This window comes from Lissotriton helveticus, chromosome 1_1 (genome assembly GCF_964261635.1).
Source record: "Lissotriton helveticus chromosome 1_1, aLisHel1.1, whole genome shotgun sequence".
NCBI lineage: Eukaryota > Metazoa > Chordata > Amphibia > Caudata > Salamandridae > Lissotriton > Lissotriton helveticus.
The window spans coordinates 73,465,610-73,491,789 of record NC_136057.1 but is presented as its reverse complement, the minus strand read 5'-3'; positions in this window follow the sequence as shown (position 1 = coordinate 73,491,789).

Genomic DNA, 26,180 nt, shown 5'->3' with positions numbered 1-26,180 from the left:
TGCCCTAATCCAAAGAGTTCTTTTGAAAGTTCGAAGAGAGCTTTGCCAAACTGTTCTAATTACTCCCTTTTGAAATTCTCAGATTTGGTTCCCAGGGGTGATGGAGTTAACAATAGACTTCCCTCGCCTTATCCCCGGGAGTTTAGATCTTCTTCGGGGTCCCGACGGAGAATTTCATCCTCTTCTCTTAGAAGACAAAATGGACCTTCTTGTCTGGAAGATTCCAGGGGTTCGGGAAGATACTCAGGCCTTTCAGGAGAGGCTAAAGACCTTTTGGATGAATCATGGGCTCCGGGAACGAGGAGAAGATACATTGGTTCCTGGAAAAAGTGGTGTAGTTGGTGCTTGGAACGGGATTTGGATCCCGTGGCTGCCCCTCCTGTAGAAGTGGCAAATTTCCTTGCAGATCTTTTTAGGTCTGGACTTTCTTACAGAACAGTTAACTGCTACAGATCTGCAATTTCTGCAGGTCACTCTCTATCAAATGATTTCTCTATTGGTACTGACCCTCTAGTTCGTAGAGTTATGAAAGGTATAAGACTCAAACGTCCTCCTAAGGCTAAGTATAATTCTTTATGGAATGTTAATCTTGTTTTTGATCTTTTTACCTCATGGCCTGATAACCTTTCTCTTTCCAGGAAACAGCTGTCTACTAAGTTAGCTACTCTCCTTTGTCTAATTTCTTTTAGACGTGTTTCTGATGTTAAGGCTTTAGAAATCTGTAATAAAATGTATTCTCCTGATGGTGTACTGTTTGAAATTTGGAAAAGAACTAAAACTATGTCTGAAAATATTTTTTATCCTTACTTTTTGGATTGTCCCAAACTCTGTGTTGTTAATTGTATCAAAGCTTATGAGCAAAAGATGAGTGTTCTAAGACCTTTAAATGAAAATCAGTTACTGATTTCATATGTTAAACCCTTTCGGGCAGTCTCTTCTGCTACAATTTCGAGATGGGTGAGAACTGTTATGCTTGAAGCTGGCATAGATCTATCCAAATTTGGTGCTCACTCTTCTCGAGGTGCTATGGCCAGCAAGGTTTTTTGGAGTGGTGGCTCTATTTCAGATATCCTCAAAGCAGCAGATTGGTCTAATGCCTCCACTTTTGTTAATTTTTATCTTAAACCTGTCGAACATGTGAGTAACGTTGCTTTACAGAGCTTTAAACGTGCATAATGTAGCCTCCAGTCTTGTAATGAAATGTCGATTCTCCAATTATCATGCTGAGAGAATCTTGATTTCATTAAAGACAACGGAGGCTGACATTATCCCCCCCACCACTCCCTGGTGGTTGATTTGTTTATTCTGTGTTTTTTAACATTTGCAGGATGTCACATCTTTAATCCTTGCCTGCTTTTTATGTCTCTATTTTTTGTGCGTTTTTTACCATAAATTTCTTTCTTCCTTTTCAGAATCTTCATAATTATAAAAGAATCTATGGAGCATGTTTTTTGGAAGAAGTTGTTTTATTCGTTTGCAGCTCTAAGAGGAAGATGGCTGGTCGTCATGGTGCTTTGTTGTTGCTATGGAATGTTTCTTTATGATGTTTGTTACACTTTAAAGGGCTGCATGTCCTGGGAGCAATAAAAGGTTATTGCATAATGTCAGCCTCCGTTGTCTTTAATGAAATCAAGATTCTCTCAGCATGATAATTGGAGAATCGACATTCCCAGGTACTTGAATCCCTCCAGCTCCACCGAGATAGGACAGTCACGAGGCAGGAGAGGAGCCTTGCCGGAGAAGACATAGACGCAAGACTTCGACCAGTTGATGACAAGACCGGAGTTTTTACGGAAAGAAGTCAAAACGTCGAAAAGGATGATCAAGGACTTCCGAGGCGACGTAAGGTACAAGATTGTCTGCGTATAGGGATATACGATCTTCAAACTCCGGAGTCCATCTAATGCCCTTCAGAGATGGCTCCCATCTCAGCCAGGCCGCCAGCGGCTCCAAAGCAAGGGCAAACAAGAGAGGGGACAAAGGGCAGCCCTGGCGCATTCCCCTACCGAGAGCGAAGGAGGTCGCGACACGCCCGTAAATAATCCCCCTTGATACACTTGGCTCTGGTGCCAGTTGGCGCCGTGTTACGATGCTGCCACTGTTATGCATTTTTGCTTTACAGGTTGGAGAAACTAAACTTCTTAATTTTCCAACTCAAACTGGTGTCCTGCCTCTTTTGTGGTGTGCCTGGTGTGTTGACTGTGGGTACTGTGTGAGTGCTTCACATGTCCTTCGAAGTTTGGCCTGCCCGCTTGGTTCCATGCTACCCCCTTGGAGATTTGGGTAACCCCATTTCTTACATACTCTACAAGAAGAAACTCTGGACTTCGACGTTCTGCTCCACAGAAGACTGAAGAAAATCTCCCTTGTGGGCAAGGAGTGTCCACCCTGCAACTGCAGGCACCATCAAGCGTCCAGCGGCTTCACTTTGTCATCTTCCCTCGAGGATCCAGACTTCAGAGCCCGACGAGACCCGGATTCCCAGACCTCTCCGACCTCTACCTACATCTGCAGCACAGCTGAGACCCGTGGGTGCGACGAGACACGTGGGACCGGCCATCTTGAACGAACCTGCACTTCGCTTCCAGCACGACTCCCGAGGTAAACTCGACCAAGTGCTTTAGGGACTGAGAAGCCCCAGCCCCGAGCAGCCCCTGCACCAAAGATCAGCCCTCCAGCATCCACGAGATCTGCGTGGGGCCCTTCTGCTTGTTTGCTGCTCGACGCGTTGTCTGGTCCCTTGCCGGCTGGCTAGTGGCCTCCTAGGTGACGAACCTTTGAATCTTTGCTGCTGGTCTGGTTGCTCCAGACTGGCCCTTGCTCCCTTCCAAAAGAGGGGCACCCCGGACTCTCCTAGTCCGCACCAGACGCTTTCTCCACTCAACACGTGATGCATTTGCCAAGGCCTGTTGACGCCGATTCCGGATCCAACACCGCCGACAGCGAGAGCCTGCGTGGGACAGCTCGTGCCTCCATCCTGGTCGTCGAAGACACCTCCTGGTCCACGTGGCTGCAGGGTCAAGCGTCCACTCTTCACCTGATCGCGACGACGACATCTGGTTCCTTCCTAGTTCCACTCCAGTTACTGGCTAGTGACTGTGAACATTGTCCCCTCTGCTTTCAGGTCCTCTTCTTCACCGATTCACCCTTTGATCGCCCCGGACATCTTCCTCCTGGTCGCCTGCAGCATCTTTTCTTTCAGGCTCCATTGACTTCAACGCGAGAACCCGACACACTTTGGCACCTATGCACCCGCAGTTCGTGGGTGAGGTAACGAGAGCATTTCGGTGCTCAAGGGTAGTTTAACTGTCCTAGTGTCCAGTTCCACAGTCGTTTTAGTCCTACCTAGTCAGGATTGTCCGTACTCACCTTTAACTTGAACTGTACTGTCCATAGACGTTGTTATGCATCTTGCGTGTGAGTTCACACTCTGCACATGCGTTCCGTGGGCCTCCTATTACTTACCTAGAGTTAGTGTAGCGTGGTCCCATCGATCCTACAGCCTCTGGACAGCTCCATTATTTCTATCGACTTTCACATTCCACTTACTTAGTATATGGTTTGTCGTGCCTCTAGGGCACCATTGTAATTTTGTGCAACTTGTCGTATTTTTCTTAAGAGATTGTCATGTGCTTAGCCCTCTGACCTCATAAAGAGTTCAGAGGTGGTGTTATTAATAAATATACTGTTTATTTTCATAACAACCTGTGTGGTGTCCTTTCATCTGGTATTCAAGGGGTTATATTGTGGTAAAACAGCTGGCTTCACATGCCAAAAGAGTTTAGCCTAAGACTGCTTTGTCCATGCTACCATTAGGATAGCTGGTCTATAAGGTTGATTTACAACCAATCACCATAAGGGTTGTTTGGACTGATACAAGGTGATCACTAGAACTAGTGAGCATCATTTATCAGGCCAACTTCTCACATTGGTGTGCAGCGGTTGGGATTTGAGCTTGCTGTTGTTTTTACCACATATAATCTTGAAATATCATTTGAAAGATCACATAAGGTACTCTAGGTACATATAACAAGCTTAGAAATACTCTGAGTTCTAGCTGTTGTGGTAGAAAGGGCCTAGCACACCCTGACTACAACTGTTAGCAAGGGATCAGTAGGAAAACCCATAGTGTAGGTAGGTGCATCACTTACACCTCACTAGAAAGCATGTCTACCCATTGAGACACTTCAGAGACTCCCCTAGTGGTTAGTGACCCTCCACCGGTTCTTTCCATTCCAGATATGCAGCTCTCAGTTTCCAGGAGATGAGACAATTGTGTACCTCCAGGAAATTGAAACAGGGTTCTAACCCTACCACTCCTTTTCTGTTAGGTCTTTTAGAGACATATGATGCCAGAAGGGCTGCTGATATAGACCCCTCTAATCCAGATAGGAGCATGCCAGCCTTAGAAGGTACTCATGGTGATCCAGACCTCCCTGAAACAGAGAATGTAGATGAGGAGGAGGATGAGGAACCCTCTGGGGATGAGGCAGACAAAGGTCATGTAGTAGTCAGCAGACTAACCAGGGCCAACTTAGACATGCATAGGGAAGGAACTGGGGGACCCCCAGTGCTGACCCTAAGCAGGCCTAACTTTGGAGTTAGAAGAGATAGATCTCATTCTAGGGACTCCAACAGATCTGTACACTCTCATGCATCTGCTCAGAGGAGAATGACTTCCCCTCAGAGGAGAGAGCATGAAGCAAAGATGAGGGTGGCTAATCTGAGGATCCAAAGGGAAGAACTTGCCCTTGCCAAGGAGAAGCTTGCCTTTGCTAGAGAGCAACAGTTGAGTGGGGTAGTCCCCACTGGTGGCAGCAATATCCCTAGGGATAGAGAAAGGGGTTTTGATACTAGAAACCTGAGTAAAATAGTGCCCTCCTATAAGACAGGAGATGATATCCACAAGTGGATAACTGCTTTGGAGAGAGCCTGCAAAGTACTGCAGGTACCCCAGAGTCAGTGGGCAGCTATATTGTGGCTCTCCTTTGAAGGTAACGGAAGAGATAAGCTCCTCACTGTTAGAGATGAGGATGCTAATGATTACCAAGTCTTGAAAAATGCACTGATTGATGGGTTTGGCTTAACAACTGAACAGTACAGGTTAATGTTCAGAGACACCCAAAAAACTCAGGCTCAAGATTGGACTGACTTTGTTGATTGTGCCACTAAGGCTTTGGGAGGCTGTTTACTGGGAAGTAAAGTTACTGATTACACAGGATTGTATAATCTAATTATGAGAGAGCAAATCTTAAATAATTGTCAGAACCAGTTGTTGCATCAGCACTTGATTGACTCAGATCTGACCTCTCCCCAAGAATTGGGAAAGAAGGCAGACAGATGGGTCAGGACAAGGGTCAAGCAGCAGAACCAGAACCAGGGTGGGGGCCAGAAGAAAGCAGACCAAAAGGGTAATGATAATAAGCAAAATGACCAAAAGTCTTCAACAGGGCCCCAACAACCTAAGGAGGGTGCTATCACCCGCACTATTCAATATCTACATGGAGCCACTCACCATCATCCTTAAACAAGCCAACATTCCCTTCCGTCTCTATGCCGACGACACCCAGATATACCTAGAAACCTCCTCCCTAGCAGTCATGCAAAGACTAAACATCACCCTAAGAGAAGTACAAGAGTGGCTATCCCGCAACCATCTGAAACTAAATCAAAACAAAACGGAAATTCTTCTCCTAGCCAGCAAGGAAAAGACCCCGCAGATCACGGAATGGTTAAAGGCTATTGATGCTCTAGACTGCACTCTCATCCCAGCAGCCTCAGTGAAGTCATTGGGTATCACTCTGGACCCCAACTTGGATATGATTAAACACATCAAGAGCACCGCTAAAGGTGCCTTCTTCAACCTAAAGCTACTAAGTTAAATCAAATCCTTCATCCCATCAACGGACCTCAAACAAGCCACGCAGTCCATTGTCCTATCCTGATTAGACTACGGGATTGCCACCCTCACAGGCACAGCTAAACTACACCTGACTCCACTTAGAACAACACTAAATGCAGCAGCCAGAATGGTGTCGGGGTGAAGAAATATGAACACATCACTCCCGCGCTAACTGAACTCAAGTGGCTCCCAGTAGAAATGCGTGCTAATTTCAGAACTGCCTGCCTCACACACAAAGCTCTACATACTGGCAAACCCACCTATCTAGCTGCCAAACTCAAGAAAGCGGGACAGACAAGAAACCTCAGAAGCACTAACTCTCTGCTTCTCATCCCTCCGAAAACCTGCAAACAAAAGACTCTATCTAGATCCTTCACCGGAAATGCACCCAAAATCTGGAGTGCCATTCCCATACACATTAGGACGAACTCTTCCTACAGAGCCTCCAAGAGCCAGCTCAAAACGCTCTTCCTCAATCAAACCCTCACAAAGTAAAAACGGATCCTCTTTAACTCCCGACCACAGAACAAAAGACTAGAAACTACATCAAAGCGGATTACCGAATCCCTTAGACCGTGGACTCACTATTTACCTGAGCACTCCTGGTGTTACAATCTGTTTATAACAATGGAATCTGTTTACATAAATGTTGTAAAGCGCTCCGATACCTCCGGGTCTGGCTAGCGCTATAGAAAACTCCAAAATAATAATAATAATAATAATAGGGTGGGTCCCAAACTTCCCAAAAGAAGAAGAATGATGGTCCTAAGAAACCATGGTGCCAATACTGTAAAAGTAAGACTCACTGGTTTAGTGAGTGCACCAAGAAAGGCCAAACTCCTACCACTACTGTCCCTAAGACACCTGCACCCCCTAGTACAGTTAGTAGTGGTAGTGTACCTCCCAAGGCTATAGTTGGGTTAACCCTGGGAAATGAGGTGGGTTCTGACTTAGTTAGAATTCCTACTCAGGCAGTTCTTGTTTGTACTGGGGACATGGATATGACCCCTACTATAAGTCCTAGTACACTGGGCAAATACAGGCAAACACCTTTAATTAATGGAAAGATGGCTCAGGCCTACAGGGACACATGTGCCAGTGTCACTATGGTGACACCAACATTTGTGGACCCTGTCCAGATCATGCTAGGTTCAGACTACCTAGTGACCAATGCTAGCAATGTCACTACCAATCACAGTATGGCAGTTGTTAATTTCTCCTGGGGAGGGGTAACTGGCCTCAAAAGGGTTGTAGTTAGTTCAGACCTCCCAGTAGATTGTCTTTTGGGCAATGATTTGGAATCCTCACTGTGGTCAGATGTGGAGTACAGGACTCATGTAGAAATGCTAGGTCTCTCCTCACATGTCCTTGCTGTGACCAGGTCACAGGCCAAGAAATGCCCAGCTGAACAAGTGCTGGATCCTGGAAGAATGGACCAGACACTACCCAAGAGAAAGAGCAGTAGGGGTAAGGCTGAGCCTTCCCCCCTGCCTCAGGTTGAGGATCAGTCCTCTCAGGAGGCTGACCCCAAGACCCCAGAAGGAACTGTCCTAGAAGAGCTTGAGCCTGAACAGGTTGAGTTTCTTGGAACAGGGGGACCTTCCAGGGCAGACTTGAGGCAGGCACAGTTAGACTGTTCCTCTCTTGAACCCCTCAGACAGCAGGCTGCTGCTGAGGCTGCAGGGAATGCTACAGGTGCCCATAAGGTATATTGGGAAGATGGACTCCTATACTCTGAGGCAAGAGACCCCATGCCTGGTGCTACCAGGAGGCTGGTCATCCCCTTGTCTCTTAGAGGTTTCCTTCTCACCTTAGCCCATGAGATTCCCCTTGCAGGTCACTTAGGCCAGAACAAGACTTGGGACAGGCTTGCCCCACACTTTCACTGGCCTCATATGCCTCATATGATTGTCGCTCATGTGTCACCTGCCAAGCCAGTGGCAAATCAGGTGGCACAACAAAGGCCCCCCTTATACCACTACCTGTGGTGGGGGTTCCCTTTGAAAGAGTGGGGATTGAGGTTGTTGGACCAATGGACCACCGAACAGCATCTGGGCACAGATTTATACTGGTGATAGTGGATCATGCCACCAGGTACCCAGAAGCTATTCCCCTTAGGACCACTACAGCTCCTGTTGTGGCCAGGGCCCTACTTGCAGTTTTTACTAGAGTTGGGTTTCCTAAGGAGGTTGTCTCTGACAGAGGTACAAACTTCATGTCAGGATACTTGACCGCAATGTGGAAGGAATGTGGTGTAAACTACACGTTTACCACACCCTATCACCCACAGTGCAATGGGCTTGTGGCGAGATTCAACAAGACCCTCAAAGGGATGATAAAAGGGTTACCAGACAAGCTTAGGCGAAGATGGGACATCCTTTTACCCTGCCTTCTGTTTGCTTACAGAGAGATCTCACTGAAGGGGGTTGGTTACAGCCCTTTTGAGCTTCTGTTTGGGCATCCTGTAAGAGGACCCCTATGTCTTGTGAAGGAAGGATGGGAGTTACCTCTCAAAAAGCCTAAACTTGACATAGTGGACTATGTACTTGGTCTCCGCTCCAGGATGGCAGAGTACATGGAGAAGGCATCCAAAAACCTTGAGGCCAGCCAAGAACTTCAAAAAGCTTGGCATGACCAAAAGGCTGTCCTAACTGTTTACCATGCAGGACAGAAGGTGTGGGTGCTGGAGCCAGTGGCCCCAGCAGCCCTCCAAGACAAGTGGGCTGGACCCCATACCATCATTGAGCAAAAGGGAGAAGTCACCTACCTGGTGGACCTTGGAACTCCCAGGAGCCCCCACAGGGTGCTTCATGTGAACAGGCTCAAAGCATTTGTTGACAGGGAGGACATGAGCTTGCTTATGGCCACAGGTGAGGGTCAGGAGGAAGAGAGTGACCCTCTCCCAGACCTGCTCACTCAGAACCCTGATGATGGGTCAGTAGATGGTGTAGTCTTTTCTGACAGCCTCTCTGAGCATCAACAAGGGGATTGTAGACAGGTTCTTCAATCCTTCAGACAAATGTTTTCTCTGACCCCCAGTCAGACAAACTGGTGCACCCATGAGGTGGACACTGGTGACAGTCTGCCTATAAAGAGTAAAATCTACAGGCAACCTGACCATGTCAGGGACTGCATAAAACAAGAAGTACAAAAGATGTTGGAATTGGGAGTCATTGAACCCTCAGAGAGCCCTTGGGCTAGTCCTGTAGCTCTAGTACCAAAGCCTCACACCCAGGATGGTAAGAGAGAGATGAGGTTTTGTGTAGACTACAGGGGTCTCAATGCTGTCACTAAGACAGATGCCCATCCAATACCTAGGGCAGATGAACTGAGGATGTATGACGTTACAACGCATACTTTTACCACGCCTACCATTACCACGCAATTTTTACAACGCAGGATCCATTACAACGAAGTACCATTACCACGCATGTATTTACAACGCATATACCTTTACAACGCATACAATTACAACGTAAGTATTGGTAAGTATATAATATTTTTTTAAATTTAATTTAATTAAAATTAATATAATGTAATTTAATTTAATTAATTTAATTTAATTTAATTTAATTTAATCAATTTAATTTAATGTAATTTAAATTTAATTATATTTAATTTTTACCCTGTACCCTTTTACCCAAAAACCCAAAACTGACCCTGAACCCTAAAAATACCCCTTTACCCAAAAACCCAAAACTGACCCTGAACCCTAAAAATACCCCTTTACCCAAAAACTCAAAATTGACCCTAAACCCTAAAAATACCCCTTTACCCAAAAACCCAAAATTGACCCTGAACCCTAAAAATACCTCTTTACCCAAAAACCCAAAACTGACCCTGAACCCTAAAAATACCCCTTTACCCAAAAACTGAAAACTGACCCTGAACCCTAAAAATACCCCTTTACCCAAAAATTGAAAACTGACACTGAACCCTAAAAATACCCCTTACCCAAAAACTGAAAACTGACCCTGAACCCTAAAAATACCCCTTTACCCAAAAACTGAAAACTGACCCTGAACCCTAAAAATACCCCTTTACCCAAAAACTGAAAACTGACCCTGAACCCTAAAAATACCCCTTTACCCAAAAACTGAAAACTGACCCTAAACCCTAAAAATACCCCTTTACCCAAAAACTGAAAACTGACCCTAAACCCTGAAAATACCCCTTTACCCAAAAACTGAAAACTGACCCTGAACCCTGAAAATACCCCTTTACCCAAAAACTGAAAACTGACCCTTAACCCTAAAAATACCCCTTTACCCAAAAACCCCAAACTGACCCTGAACCCTAAAAATACCCCTTTACCCAAAAACCCCAAACTGAGCCTGAACCCTAAAAATACCCCTTTACCCAAAAACCCAAAACTGACCCTGAACCCTAAAAATACCCCTTTACCCAAAAACCCAAAACTGACCCTGAACCCTAAAAATACCCCTTTATCCAAAAACCCAAAACTGACCCTGAACCCTAAAAATACCTCTTTACCCAAAAACCCAAAACTGACCCTGAACCCTAAAAATACCCCTTTACCCAAAAACGCAAACTTATAATATTTTTAATAAAAGGATATACTTACCAATACTTACGTTGTAATGGTATGCGTTGTAAAGGTACCTGCGTTGTAAATACATGCGTGGTAATGGTATGCGTTGTAATGGATCCTGCGTTGTCAAAAATGCGTGGTAATGGTAGGTCGTTGTAAAAGTTGCGTGGTAAAGGTTGTATACCATGAACTGATAGACAAGTTGGCTTCTGCAACTTTCTTAAGTACATTTGACCTAACAGCTGGCTATTGGCAGATCAGGTTAGCTGAGGATGCCAAGGCCAAAACAGCATTTTCTACCCCAGGAGGTCATTACCAATTTGTGGTGATGCCCTTTGGTTTGAAAAATGCACCTGCCACTTTTAAAAGGTTGGTGAACCAAGTTCTCACTGGGTTGGATGACATTTGTGCAGCATATCTAGATAATATTGCTGTCTTCAGCTCCACCTGGGAGGATCACCTGACCCACATGAGGAAAGTTTTGGAGGCCCTGCAAAAGGCAGGCCTCACTATCAAGGCTACTAAGTGCCAGATAGGGCAGAGTCAGGTTGTGTACCTGGGCCACCTTGTGGGTGGAGGCCAGGTTCAACCATTGGAGAGCAAGATACAGGCCATAAAGGACTGGGCTGCTCCAACCACCCAGACACAGGTCAGAGCTTTCTTGGGCCTGTCTGGTTACTATAGGAAGTTTGTCAAGAATTATGGATCCATTGTGACACCACTTAATGACCTGACAAGCAAGAAAATGCCAAAGAAAGTTCAGTGCACAGTTAGCTGTCAGAAGGCATTTGATGACCTAAAGCAGGCCATGTGTACTGCACCTATTCTCAAGAGTCCTGACTACTCCAAAACCTTCATTGTCCAAACAGATGCATCTGAGTTGGGTGTGGGAGCTGTTCTATCTCAACTGAATATTTATGGTCATGACCAGCCCATTGCTTTTATAAGCAGGAGGCTGACCCCTAGAGAGAAACGTTGGTCAGCTATTGAGAGGGAGGCCTTTGCTGTGGTTTGGGCCCTGAAGAAGTTGAGGCCCTACTTGTTTGGAACTCACTTCAAGATTCAGACCGACCATAAGCCCCTCTTATGGCTAAATCAGATGAAGAGTGAAAACCCCAAACTTCTTAGGTGGTCCATTTCCCTACAGGGGATGGACTTTACAGTGGAGCACAGACCAGGGACTGACCATGGCAATGCAGATGGTCTCTCCAGGTATTTCCACTTAGAACAGGAAGAATCACCTGGTCAAGGTTAGTTTAATGTCCCTAAGTTTGGGGTGGGGTTATGTAGGAGAGTGGGGTCTGCAATCCTATGGTCACCCCAGATTTTTGCTTTTTGCTTCACTGGTTTACGACTTTCCCTGTCTGTGGGCCTGCTAATCAGACCCACAGCCTAGCTGTTCTCTCTCTAAATTGACAACCATGTACTTTAGGTGCATTTACCAATTGGTACTGGGCCACCTTATCAGTCCCTGTACAGTATACCTTATGTACCCAGGGCATAGGTGTACCCAGGGCCTACCAGGGGCTGAAGCATGTATTATGCCACCCCTGGCTGGCCATCTAAAACTGACACAAATGGCTGCACGACAGCTGGGGCAAGGTGGTGTAATCACCCTTTGCTGTAGATATAGTATACCTATATCTAACCCTAAAATGGACACATATTCTCCTATCAGTCACTCCTATGGCAGGCCTTAACAATCCTGAAGGCAGAGTGCTTGGAATTATGTGAGATGGTGCTCTGGCATGAGCTGAGCCCATCTGCAGCTTGCGGAACCAAGTCCTAATAGCTGTTCCATGATAACGCTATACCATATACTCTTAAGTGCATTATCAACCTCGCGGTTAAATGCTAACTCTGGTATAACATTATCAAAACATGTCGAGTAAGGTGTCATACGAATTGGAATACTACCCCCTCGCCAATTCTAGAGACAGGGGTAGCATTCCACCCTTCTAGAGGGACACGACATGTATGTAACTGTAAACCCCGGTTAAAGTTAACTCGAGCCTTGGCATCACAAAATGGATGCTGCCACCATAGACACAAGTCTGACCTCCTGCTGCTGGGAGTCCTTCCAGCGAGGGCGGCTTGGACAAAGGGTTCCCTGCCTTGGGAGGTGCTAGCACCACCCCAGACAGGATTTTGTGTATTGAGGTAGGGAGGCCTGAAAGGAATGAGACATGCCTGGGGCACACAAGGTGCCCTGTGCATACACCGGTTCAAACCAGTTGCTGGGGCACTCCAGCCCCAGCTCTGGAGGGAAACCGGACAAAGGATAGGGGGTGTAGCCACCCCCCTTCCTGGTCCCACCCAGGGGAGGGACCTAGTCAGTAGTGCAGCCCCCATTAGCAGGATAAAGGTAGGAGCGGGTCCCATTACAAATTAGATTAATCCTGAACTACTCTACAAGAAGAAACTCTGGACTTCGATGTTCTGCTCCACAGAAGACTGAAGAAAATCTCCCTTGTGGGCAAGGAGTGTCCACCCTGCAACTGCAGGCACCATCAAGCGTCCAGCGGCTTCACTTTGTCGTCTTCCCTCGAGGATCCAGACTTCAGAGCCCGACGAGACCCGGATTCCCAGACCTCTCCGACCTCTACCTACATCTGCAGCACAGCTGAGACCCGTGGGTGCGACGAGACACGTGGGACCGGCCATCTTGAATGAACCAGCACTTCGCTTCCAGCACAACTCCCGAGGTAAACTCGACCAAGTGCTTTGGGGACTGAGAAGCCCCAGCCCAGAGCAGCCCCTGCACCAAAGATCAGCCCTCCAGCATCCACGAGATCTGCGTGGGGCCCTTCTGCTTGTTTGCTGCTCGACGCGTTGTCTGGTCACTTGCCGGCTGGCTAGTGGCCTCCTAGACGATGAACCTTTGAATCTTTGCTGCTGGTCTGGTTGCTCCAGACTGGCCCTTGCTCCCTTCCAAAAGAAGGGCACCCCGGACTCTCCTAGTCCGCAACAGACGCTTTCTCCACTCACCGCGTGGGTTGCATTTGCCAAGGCCTGTTGACGCCGATTCCGGATCCAACACCGCCAACAGCGAGAGCCTGTGTGGGACAGCTTGTGCCTCCATCCTGGTCATCGAAGACACCTCCTGGTCCATGTGGCTGCAGAGTCAAGCGTCCACTCTTCACCTGATCGTGACGACGACATCTGGTTCCTTTCTGGTTCCACCCCAGTCACTGGCTAGTGACTGTGAACATTGTCCCCTCTGCTTTCAGGTCCTCTTCTTCACCGATTCACCCTTGGATCGCCCCGGACATCTTCCTCCTGGTCGCCTGCAGCATCTTTTCTTTCAGGCTCCATTGACTTGAACGCGAGAACCCGACACACTTTGGCACCTATACACCCGCAGTCCGTGGGTGAGGTAACGAGAGCATTTCGGTGCTCAAGGGTAGTTTAACTGTCCTAGTGTTCAGTTCCACAGTCGTTTTAGTCCTACCTAGTCAGGATTGTCCGTACTCACCTTTAACTTGAACTGTACTGTCCATAGACGTTGTTACGCATCTCGCGTGTGAGTTCACACTCTGCACACGCGTTCCGTGGGCCTCCTATTACTTACCTAGAGTTAGTGTATTGTGGTCCCATCGATCCTACAGCCTCTGGACAGCTCCATTATTTCTATCGACTTTCACATTCCACTTACTTAGTATATGGTTTGTCGTGCCTCTAGGGCACCATTGTAATTTTGGGCAACTTGTCATATTTTTCTTAAGAGATTGTCATGTGCTTAGCCCTCTGACCTCATAAAGAGTTCAGAGGTGGTGTTATTAATAAATATACTGTTTATTTTCATAACAACCTGTGTGGTGTCCTTTCATCTGGTATTCGAGGGGTTATATTGTGGTAAAACAGCTGGCTTCACATGCCAAAAGAGTTTAGCCTAAGACTGCTTTGTCCATGCTACCATTAGGATAGCTGGTCTATAAGGTTGACTTACAACCAATCACCATAAGGGTTGTTTGGACTGATACAAGGTGATCACTAGAACTAGTGAGCATCATATATCAGGCCAACTTCTCACACCCTCCGAAACCAGACTCGGAAGTTCCGAGAGCTGGCCGAGGCAAACCTCGAGGCCAGTCAGGAAGAGATGAAACGTTGGTATGACCAGAATGCCACTCTGGTCGAGTTTCAACCCGGGCAGCAGGTCTGGGTGAAGGCCCCAGTGGAACCCTGTGCCCTACAATACAAATGGACCGGGCCTTTCAAGGTGGTGGAACGCAAGAGCCAGATGACATATCTCATCGATGTGCAGTCCCCCAGGAACCCCTTGAGGGTCCTCCATGTGAACCGCCTCAAACCCCACTTTGTGCGGTCCGAGCTGAATTCTCTCCTCGCCACTGATGACGGAGAGGAAGAGGAAACGGACCCTCTCCCCGATCTCCTGTGTGCGCAGGAAAAAGATGGCTCCGTAGAGGGAGTGAGTCTCTCCTCCTCCCTCACCCCTGAGCAGCGTGAGGGCTGTCGCCAGTTACTGGGACAGTTCTCTGACCTTTTCTCCCTCATCCCCGGTGTCACCAGCTGGTGCGTCCACGACGTGGACACCAGGGACAGCCCTCCGGTACGGCACAGAGCCTACCGCGTCCCTGACAGAGTCCGGGCCTGCATCAAGGACGAAGTCTCTAAGATGCTAGCTCTAGGAGTGGTCGAAGCCTCTGACAGCCCATGGGCCAGCGCCGTGGTCCTGGTTCCGAAGGCGGCCGCCCCCGGTGCTGTTCCCGAGCTGAGGTTCTGCGAAGACTACCGCGGGCTCAACGCAGTAACCAGAACCGACGCCCATCCCATTCCCCGAGCAGACGAGCTTATTGACCGCCTAGGGGCTGCTCGCTATCTCAGCACGTTCGACCTGACCAGTGGATACTGGCAGATCGCCCTCACAGAAGGGGCCAGAGAGAGATATGCCTTCTCCACCCCGGATGGTCACTACCAATTCCGGGTGATGCCCTTCGGGATGAAAAACGCCCCCACCACCTTCCAGAGGCTGGTTAACTAGGTACTGGCTGGGTTAGAGGAATTCAGCGCCGCGTATCTAGACGATATCGCGGTGTTCAGCTCCCACTGGTCCGAGCACCTCCAACACCTCTGGGAGGTACTGACAGCCCTGCAGAGGGCCGGACTCACCATTAAGGCAAGCAAGTGCCAGATCGGACAAGGGTCCGTAGTCTACCTGGGGCACCAGGTCGGAAGCGGCCTCGTAGCCCCCCTCCAGCCCAAGATTGATGCAATCGTGGCCTGGGAGGCCCCCACGACCCAGACGGAAGTGTGGGCATTCCTAGGGCTCACGGGGTACTACCGAAGGTTCATAAAGGGGTACGGCAGCATCGCAGTCCCCCTCACGGAGTTAACCTCCAAAAACCAGCCGAAGAAAGTCAGCTGGACCCCCGCCTGCCAAGAGGCGTTCGAAACATTGAAAGAAGCCATGTGCACTGCCCCAGTACTCCAGGCCCCCGACTACTCCCGAGAGTTCGTGGTCCAAACGGACGCGTCCGAACATGGCATCGGAGCCGTCCTTTCCCAGGTGAACGACAAAGGCCTAGACCAGCCAGTGGCATTCATTAGCCAGAGGCTACTCCCTCGAGAACAAAGGTGGAGCACCATCGAGCGGGAGGCCTTCGCGGTGGTTTGGGCCCTGAAGAAGCTGAGGCCCTACCTGTTCGGTACTCACTTCCGGGTCCAGACCGAATACCGACCCCTCCGGTGGCTAATGCAAATGAGAGGGGAGAACCCCAAACTGTTGCGCTGGTCCATCTCCCTCCAGGGGATGGATTTCACTGTTGAGCACCGGCCTGGTGCTGACCAAGCCAACGCAGACGGCCTGTCCCGATTCTTCCGCCTCAGTGAAGAGAACCCCCAAGAGGATGGGTAGTTCTCTCCGCCTTTCAGCTGGGGGGACGCGTGTTGGACCTGGCCTCGTGGCGTGGTCCCCCCGTTCCTCAGCATCCCCTTAGCGTAGCCCTACACCCAGAGTCCCCTGGTCGCCCTGCTCCCTGTACGCCCAAACCCCGTAATCAACGACCAGCCCCGCATGTCCCGTCCCGCTCCCGGCTCCGAGCACCCAGAACCTGCATGCCCCACAAAGCCCGGCAGCCATTTTCCTTTCCCGAGGCCCCTGAATCCCTGGGCCAAGCATGACCCCGGCACCAGCGAAACTTAGGCTCCAAGGCGCGCCAGTCCCGGTTGGGGGGTGGGGGGTAAAGGGCTCCCCGAGTGAGATAAGCGAGGGAGTTTCGATGGCACCTCCGGCCTCCCCTGAGAGACTGGTTTCTGTCACACCTTTGGGCCTCCCCTGTGGGCCAGTTTCGATTGCCCTTCTGGCCTCCCCGAGTGCTGGCTCCAGACCCTGCTGGGCGTCTGGGAATTCCCGGACGCATCATCAAAGGATCAAAGAGCCAACCGCCGGACCTCTCCAACGACCAGCCCCCAAGGCCTGAGACCTCCGCCTGCGAGGGTCCGGACATCAAAGGGCCCCTGCACTATATCAAGGCCCGCCCCACAACTAGCGGGCAGTTGTATCCTGGACAAGAAAGCCCTGCTGATCTGATCGCGGCTGACCCTTGGGGAGAACTGAACCTCTGAACCCTTCGAGCCCTGCTGACGCTGTCGCGGCTCCTCCTCGTAACACGGAACGGGAACATCGGAGCCCTGCTGGCGCGGCTCATCCTTGAAAAGATCTAACTAAGACCTCCGAGCCCTGCTGACGCTGTCGCAGCTCACCCTTGCCAAGACCGAACTAAGACCTCCGAGCCCTGCTGACGCTGTTGCGGCTCATCCTTGCAAGGACCGAACTAAGACCATCGAGCCCTGCTGACGCTGTCGCGGCTCCTCAAGAACAACTCCGGATCGAGCCCTGCTGACCTCGTTGCGGCTCGAGGAGTACTCTGGTCCGGCTGGACCATCAACGCTACCAAGGCGACCTGAGTCGACTCGAAGCGAGTGAAGCAGCCAGTGCGACCATCATCTTCCGTACCCCCCGGCTCGAGGATTGAGAGCTGTGCGCAGGGTACATTTCATGCTGGCCTAAAAACAGACTGTCCCGCTTCCCTCTTCCCAAATCCCCAAAGACTTTACGATCCCTCGATCGCTTGTAAATAAGAGTGCTAATTTCTTCTTACTGTTTGATAAAGAACTTATTACTGAAAACCAACGGTGTGGTGTCCGTTCGTAAGTGTGGTGTGAGCTCAGTGGGTACGATCCTAGACTCGAAGTCCCCCCCCCGGTGGGGACCTCACGATAAGACTCGGAAATATCTGTGGGGGAGGTGGGTCCCGGGGTGGTCGGGTGAGCATAACCTGGCCCTCTGAGATCGCCCCGTCCAACAGAATGTATGTGTCCCTGGTAGTTCCTGATGCATGCGTTGTACAGGCTCGAGTCTGGTATGTGCGGACTTGTGTGATTGAATGCTGAGAAATGATGTATGCAGCATGAATGTGTCTAGTGTGGAAGTGCCACTTCTAGACATGGGTGTGCGTGTGTAGTGAGTGTGCTGACACGTGATTGGCTGGAGCCTGGCTCCAGGATGTCTGTGTGGGTCTGCCCCGGTGGTGAGTGTGGAGATTAGCATGCTGATGTGAGGGAGGGGCTGCACCTGGGTCCTGAATAGGGCTTGGCTTTCCCCACACAATGCTGGCTCCGCCCCCTGTGGTGCGTCTAACGACCCTAGCCTCCCTAGTGAATGAAAGGGGTCGTGGAGCCATCAAGGGTGCTCCAAAACCAGCTGCGACTGGTTCCCCCCACCCTGCACCTACAGACGAAGGGATTTCAAGTATAAGAAGGGCCTGTGTCCCCTTACAATTTGTTCTTTTCCTGATCTTACTGAGGGGGGCTGCTGCTGCTTGCGCCAGGAGGAACCACCACTTGGGACTGCCTTCCTGCCTGGAGGGCACAGTGAGCTGGCCCCTGACCCAGCCTTGACCCCCCCTCCTGCCTTACTGCATTCCTGAAGGACCTGGGGCTGACCTTTGACCTGGACTTTTGCTTTTGCTCCAAGCGCCTGGAAGCGCTTTATTTCTCCCCCTACGTGCTTGATGGCGCTCTATTGGTATTTCTAGCGCTGAGAGCGCTTTATTGCTTATAGTGCTTGGGAGCGCTGTAATTGCCCCTCTAGCGCCGGAAGCGCTTGGTGTTCCTCAAAGCGCAGGGAGCGCTTTATTTTTTTACTAGCGCTTTGGGAGCGCTTTATTTATCTTTACCGCCGGTGCCCACCCAGCATTGCCCTTCGAAATTGTCCCCGTTGCCGCCCAGCCGTGACCAGGAAGTCAAGCAGGCCGGGACACCCCGCGACATCATTCCCCGGGCCGCGCTCTGATTGGCTGCCGGCCCGGGACCTGACTGGAGAGAGAGAAGAAGAAGTCTGCAGCCGGCGCCTGCCACGGGGCTCCCAGGAGTGAGGGAGAGCCCCGTGGTGACCGGCATAGGAGAGCAAGGAGACAGCGACTTCAGGAGAGTCCCGAGGAGCGGGAGCTCTCTTTCTCCAGCCGCCATCAAGCCCGGTGAATGCCTGCAAAGGGGAGGGGGCAGTCGGGGCACATTGCTGGTGCCCGCCCCTCCCCTCCAGTGCGAGGGCCGGAGTGGTTGTGAGCCCGTGAGGCTCAAGGCGGCATCTTTATTGTTTAAAGCCCTAAGAGGGCTCCGGGGGCATTTGTTCATTCTGAGTCCCCAGAGGGGGGACTCCAGCGCAGGCGGCATTTGTGTAGAGCCCACAGAGGGCTCCGGGGGCATATTTTGTTGGTTGAGCCCGAGGCTCCAAAGTGCCCCCAATTGTTTAAGAGCCCCGAGAAGCTCAGAAGCGCCTACCTGTCGTGAGAGCCCAGAGAGGCTCAAGGCGCCCCAAGTGTTCCCGGGTCCCCCATGAGGGACCCCACCACCCAGTGAGGCTGCATCTTTGTGTGTAGAGCCCAGAGAGGCTCTAGGGGGCATTTCTTTTGGTTCTTGAGCCCACGAGGCTCCAACAAGTGGCCCCATTGTTTGCACCAGTTGCCCAGCACTTTATGGGCAACTGCTACGTTTAGGCCCCTGACTTTGGGACACAGGGCGGCCTAGCCCTAGAGAGGCCAGTTGGCCTAGGGACAGTCACAGGTGGTGACTAATGTGAGTTTGGCGCAACTTGTGATTTACTTGCTAAGGTGATTTCTGCGCAATTGTTATTTCCTACACCTCTGAATGTTTTTAGGCATCATGTGTTTTCCTTCCTTACACCGCTGAATGTATGTTTATGCATCATGTGTTATGTGCTTATACCCCTACAGGTATTGTGATACTTAGGTGGTTGTTCTTGCTAGTACAGGTGGTGCTAGTGAAGTCCTAGTTCCATGCTTGACATTGTCCTAAGGTGTTTAGGGTTGCGTAGGTGGTACAGTGATTTTCTATGCTATGTTCTAAGTGCTAAGTTCTAAAAGTGCTGATTCCTGACAGTGGTCCAGGTGGCCCTGTCTTGTACATATCCCCTGTAAATTCTGCCCGTGCCTGTTGGCACATTGAAAAGTGTGTGTTTTCATCTAATGTGTTTTGGTGTAATACAAAGGCTATTTTTATATATAACCTTGTGTGGAGTTTCCATTGTGGTGAGCCTTGGGTGTTGTTGCTGGGGTTGCGTGCGCAAACACTTAACTCACATTGCCTCCGAGTTTAGCCTTATTGCTCGTGCTACGTTACCAAGGGGGTGAGCAGGGGTTATCTTGGCATGTAACTCCCTTGCCCTGGCGTGGAAGTGGTGGTCTCTGACTGACTTTGGCGCAAGCCCTGGCCAGCCAGGGATCCCATTTCTAACACATGTATTCTCCAGTCTGAGGCGCTGTGACCCTTGCCGCACACGCAAGTCTGAGCGCTTGGGTCATTCATGTATTCTCCAGTCGGAGGCGCTGTGACCCTTGCCGCACACGCAAGTCTGAGGGCTTGGGTCATTCATGTATTCTCCAGTCTGAGGCGCTGTGACTCTTGCCGCACACGAAAGTCTGAGGGCTTGGGTCATTCATGTATTCTCCAGTCTGAGGCGCTGTGACCCTTGCCGCACATGCAAGTCTGAGGGCTTGGGTCATTCATGTGTTCTCCAGTCTGAGGCGCTGTGACCCTTGCCGCACACGCAAGTCTGAGGGCTTGGGTCATTCATGTGTTCTCCAGTCTGAGGCGCTGTGACCCTTGCCACACACACAAGTCTGAGGGCTGGGTCATTCATGTATTCTCCAGTCTGAGGCGCTGTGACCCTTGCCGCACACGCAAGTCTGAGGGCTTGGGTCATTCATGTATTCTCCAGTCTGAGGCGCTGTGACCCTTGCCGCACACGCAAGTCTGAGGGCTTGGGTCATTCATGTGTTCTCCAGTCTGAGGCGCTGTGACCCTTGCCGCACACTCAAGTCTGAGGGCTTGGGTCATTCATGTGTTCTCCAGTCTGAGGCGCTGTGACCCTTGCCGCACACGCAAGTCTGAGGGCGTGGGTCATTCATGTGTTCTCCAGTCTGAGGCGCTGTGACCCTTGCCTCACACGCAATTCTGAGGGCTTGGGTCATTCATGTGTTCTCCCGTCTGAGGCGCTGTGACCCTTGACGCACACGCAAGTCTGAGGGCCTGGGTCATTCATGTGTTCTCCAGTCTGAGGCGCTGTGACCCTTGACGCACACGCAAGTCTGAGGGCTTGGGTCATTCATGTGTTCTCCAGTCTGAGGCGCTGTGACCTTTGCCGCACACGCACGTCTGAGGGCTTGGGTTATTCATGTGCTCTCCATTCTGAGGCGCTGTGACCCTTGCCACACACGCAAGTCTGAGGGCTTGGGTCATTCATGTGTTCTCCAGTCTGAGGCGCGGTGACCCTTGCCGCACACGCAAGTCTGAGGGCTGGGTCATTCATGTATTCTCCAGTCTGATGCGCTGTGACCCTTGCCGCACACGCAAGTCTGAGGGATTGTGTCATTCATGTATTCTCCAGTCTGAGGCGCTGTGACCCTTGACGCACATGCAAGTCTGAGGGCTTGGGTCATTCATGTGTTCTCCAGTCTGAGGCGCTGTGACCTTTGCCGCACACGCAAGTCTGAGGGCTTGAGTTATTCATGTGTTCTCCAGTCTGAGGTGCTGTGACCCTTGCCACACACGCAAGTCTGAGGGCTTGGGTCATTCATGTGTTCTCCAGTCTGAGGCGCTGTGACCCTTGCCGCACACGCAAGTCTGAGGGCTTGGGTCATTCATGTGTTCTCCAGTCTGAGGTGCTGTGACCCTTGCCGCACACGCAAGTCTGAGGGCTTGGGTCATTCATGTATTCTCCGGTCTGAGGCGCTGTGATCCTTGCCGCACACGCAAGTCTGAGGGCTGGGTCATTCATGTATTCTTCAGTCTGAGGCGCTGTGACCCTTGCCGCACAGGCAAGTCTGAGGGATGGGTCTTTCATGTATTCTCCAGTCTGAGGCGCTATGACCCTTGCCACACAGGCAAGTCTGAGGGCTGGGTCATTCATGAATTCTCCAGTCTGAGGCGCTGGGACCCTTGCCGCACACGCAAGTCTGAGGGCTTGGTCATTCATGTATTCTCCAGTCTGAGGCGCTGCGACCCTTGCCGCACACGCAAGTCTGAGGGCTGGGTCATTCATGTATTCTCCAGTCTGAGGCGCTGGGACCCTTGCCGCTCACCCAAGTCTGAGGGATAGGTCATTCATGTATTCTCCAGTCTGAGGCGCTGTGACCCTTGCCGCACACGCAAGTCTGAGGGCTTGCGTCATTCATGTATTCTCCAGTCTGAGGCTCTGTGACTCTTGCCGCACTCACAAGTCTGGGGGCTTGGGTCATTCATGTATTCTCCAGTCTGAGGCGCTGGGACCCTTGCCGCACACGCAAGTCTGAGGGCTGGGTCATTCATGTGTTCTCCAGTCCGAGGCTCTGTGACCCTTGCCGCACACGCAAGTCTGAGGGCTTGGGTCATTCATGTATTCTCCAGTCCGAGGCGCTGTGACCCTTGCCGCACACGCAAGTCTGAGGACTTGTGTCATTCATGTATTCTCCAGTCCGAGGCGCTGAGACCCTTGCCGCACACGCAAGTCTGAGGGCTTGGGTCATTCATGTGTTCTCCAGTCTGAGGCACTGTGACCCTTGCCGCACACACAAGTCTGAGGGCTTGGGTCATTCATGTGTTCTCCAGTCTGAGGCGCTGTGACCCTTGCCGCACATGCAAGTCTGAGGGCTTGGGTCATTCATGTGTTCTCCAGTTTGAGGCGCTGTGACCCTTGACGCACACGCAAGTCTGAGGGCCTGGGTCATTCATGTGTTCTCCAGTCTGAGGCGCTGTGAACCTTGACGCACACGCAAATCTGAGGGCTTGGGTCATTCATGTGTTCTCCAGTCTGAGGCGCTGTGACCTTTGCCGCACACGCAAGTCTGAGGGCTTGGGTTATTCATGTGCTCTCCAGTCTGAGGCGCTGTGACCCTTGCCACACCCGCAAGTCTGAGGGATTGGGTCATGCATGTGTTCTCCAGTCTGAGGCGCTGTGACCCTTGCCGCACACACAAGTCTGAGGGCTTGGGTCATTCATGTGTTCTCCAGTCTGAGGCGCTGTGACCCTTGCCGCACACGCAAGTCTGAGGGCTTGGGTCATTCATGTATTCTCCAGTCTGAGGCGCTGTGACCTTGCCGCACACGCAAGTCTGAGGGCTGGGTCATTCATGTATTCTCCAGTCTGAGGCGCTGTGACCCTTGCCGCACACGCACGTATGAGGGCTGAGTCATTCATGTATTCTCCAGTCTGAGGCGCTGTGACCCTTGCCGCACACACAAGTGTGAGGGCTTGGGTCATTCATGTGTTCTCCAGTCTGAGGCGCTGTGACCCTTGCCGCACACGCAAGTCTGAGGGCTGGGTCATTCATGTATTCTCTCTTCTGAGGCGCTGTGACCCTTGCCGCACACGCAAGTCTGAGGGCTGGGTCATTCATGTATTTTCCCGTCTGAGGCGCTGTGATCCTTGCCGCACACGCAAGTCTGAGTGCTGTGTCATTCATGTATTCTCCCGTCTGAGGCATTGGGACCCTTGCCGCACATGCAAGTCTGAGGGCTGGGTCATTCATGTATTCTCCAGTCTGAGGCGCTGTGACCCTTGCCGCACAGGCAAGTCTGAGGGCTGGGTCTTTCATGTATTTTCCAGTCTGAGTCGCTATGACCATTGCCACACAGGGAAGTCTGAGGGCTGGGTCATTCATGAATTCTCCAGTCTGAGGCGCTGGGACCCTTGCCGCACACGCAAGTCTGAGGGCTTGCGTCATTCATGTATTCTCCAGTCTGAGGCGCTGTGACCCTTGCTGCACACGCAAGTCTGAGGGCTTGCGTTATTCATGTATTCTCCAGTCTGAGGCGCTGTGACCCTTGACGCACATGCAAGTCTGAGGGCTTGGGTCATTCATGTGTTCTCCAGTCTGAGGCGCTGTGACCTTTGCCGCACACGCAAGTCTGAGGGCTTGAGTTATTCATGTGTTCTCCAGTCTGAGGTGCTGTGACCCTTGCCACACACGCAAGTCTGAGGGCTTGGGTCATTCATGTGTTCTCCAGTCTGAGGCGCTGTGACCCTTGCCGCACACGCAAGTTTGAGGGCTTGGGTCATTCATGTGTTCTCCAGTCTGAGGTGCTGTGACCCTTGCCGCACACGCAAGTCTGAGGGCTTGGGTCATTCATGTATTCTCCGGTCTGAGGCGCTGTGATCCTTGCCGCACACGCAAGTCTGAGGGCTGGGTCATTCATGTATTCTTCAGTCTGAGGCGCTGTGACCCTTGCCGCACAGGCAAGTCTGAGGGATGGGTCTTTCATGTATTGTCCAGTCTGAGGCGCTATGACCCTTGCCACACAGGCAAGTCTGAGGGCTGGGTCATTCATGAATTCTCCAGTCTGAGGCGCTGGGACCCTTGCCGCACACGCAAGTCTGAGGGCTTGGTCCTTCATGTATTCTCCAGTCTGAGGCGCTGTGACCCTTGCCGCACACGCAAGTCTGAGGGCTGGGTCATTCATGTATTCTCCAGTCTGAGGCGCTGGGACCCTTGCCGCACACCCAAGTCTGAGGGATAGGTCATTCATGTATTCTCCAGTCTGAGGCGCTGTGACCCTTGCCGCACACGCAAGTCTGAGGGCTTGCGTCATTCATGTATTCTCCAGTCTGAGGCTCTGTGACTCTTGCCGCACTCACAAGTCTGGGGGCTTGGGTCATTCATGTATTCTCCAGTCTGAGGCGCTGGGACCCTTGCCGCACACGCAAGTCTGAGGGCTGGGTCATTCATGTGTTCTCCAGTCCGAGGCGCTGTGACCCTTGCCGCACACGCAAGTCTGAGGGCTTGGGTCATTCATGTATTCTCCAGTCCGAGGCGCTGTGACCCTTGCCGCACACGCAAGTCTGAGGACTTGTGTCATTCATGTATTCTCCAGTCCGAGGCGCTGAGACCCTTGCCGCACACGCAAGTCTGAGGGCTTGGGTCATTCATGTGTTCTCCAGTCTGAGGCACTGTGACCCTTGCCGCACACACAAGTCTGAGGGCTTGGGTCATTCATGTGTTCTCCAGTCTGAGGCGCTGTGACCCTTGCCGCACATGCAAGTCTGAGGGCTTGGGTCATTCATGTGTTCTCCAGTCTGAGGCGCTGTGACCCTTGACGCACACGCAAGTCTGAGGACCTGGGTCATTCATGTGTTCTCCAGTCTGAGGCGCTGTGACCCTTGACGCACACGCAAGTCTGAGGGCTTGGGTCATTCATGTGTTCTCCAGTCTAAGGCGCTGTGACCTTTGCCGCACACGCAAGTCTGAGGGCTTGGGTTATTCATGTGCTCTCCAGTCTGAGGCGCTGTGACCCTTGCCACACCCGCAAGTCTGAGGGCTTGGGTCATGCATGTGTTCTCCAGTCTGAGGCGCTGTGACCCTTGCCGCACACACAAGTCTGAGGGCTTGGGTCATTCATGTGTTCTCCAGTCTGAGGCGCTGTGACCCTTGCCGCACACGCAAGTCTGAGGGCTTGGGTCATTCATGTATTCTCCAGTCTGAGGCGCTGTGACCTTGCCGCACACGCAAGTCTGAGGGCTGGGTCATTCATGTATTCTCCAGTCTGAGGCGCTGTGACCCTTGCCGCACACGCACGTATGAGGGCTGGGTCATTCATGTATTCTCCAGTCTGAGGCGCTGTGACCCTTGCCGCACACACAAGTGTGAGGGCTTGGGTCATTCATGTGTTCTCCAGTCTGAGGCGCTGTGACCCTTGCCGCACACGCAAGTCTGAGGGCTGGGTCATTCATGTATTCTCCCTTCTGAGGCGCTGTGACCCTTGCCGCACACGCAAGTCTGAGGGCTGGGTCATTCATGTATTTTCCCGTCTGAGGCGCTGTGATCCTTGCCGCACACGCAAGTCTGAGTGCTGTGTCATTCATGTATTCTCCCGTCTGAGGCATTGGGACCCTTGCCGCACATGCAAGTCTGAGGGCTGGGTCATTCATGTATTCTCCAGTCTGAGGCGCTGTGACCCTTGCCGCAGAGGCAAGTCTGAGGGCTGGGTCTTTCATGTATTTTCCAGTCTGAGTCGCTATGACCATTGCCACACAGGGAAGTCTGAGGGCTGGGTCATTCATGAATTCTCCAGTCTGAGGCGCTGGGACCCTTGCCGCACACGCAAGTCTGAGGGCTTGCGTCATTCATGTATTCTCCAGTCTGAGGCGCTGTGACCCTTGCTGCACACGCAAGTCTGAGGGCTTGCGTTATTCATGTATTCTCCAGTCTG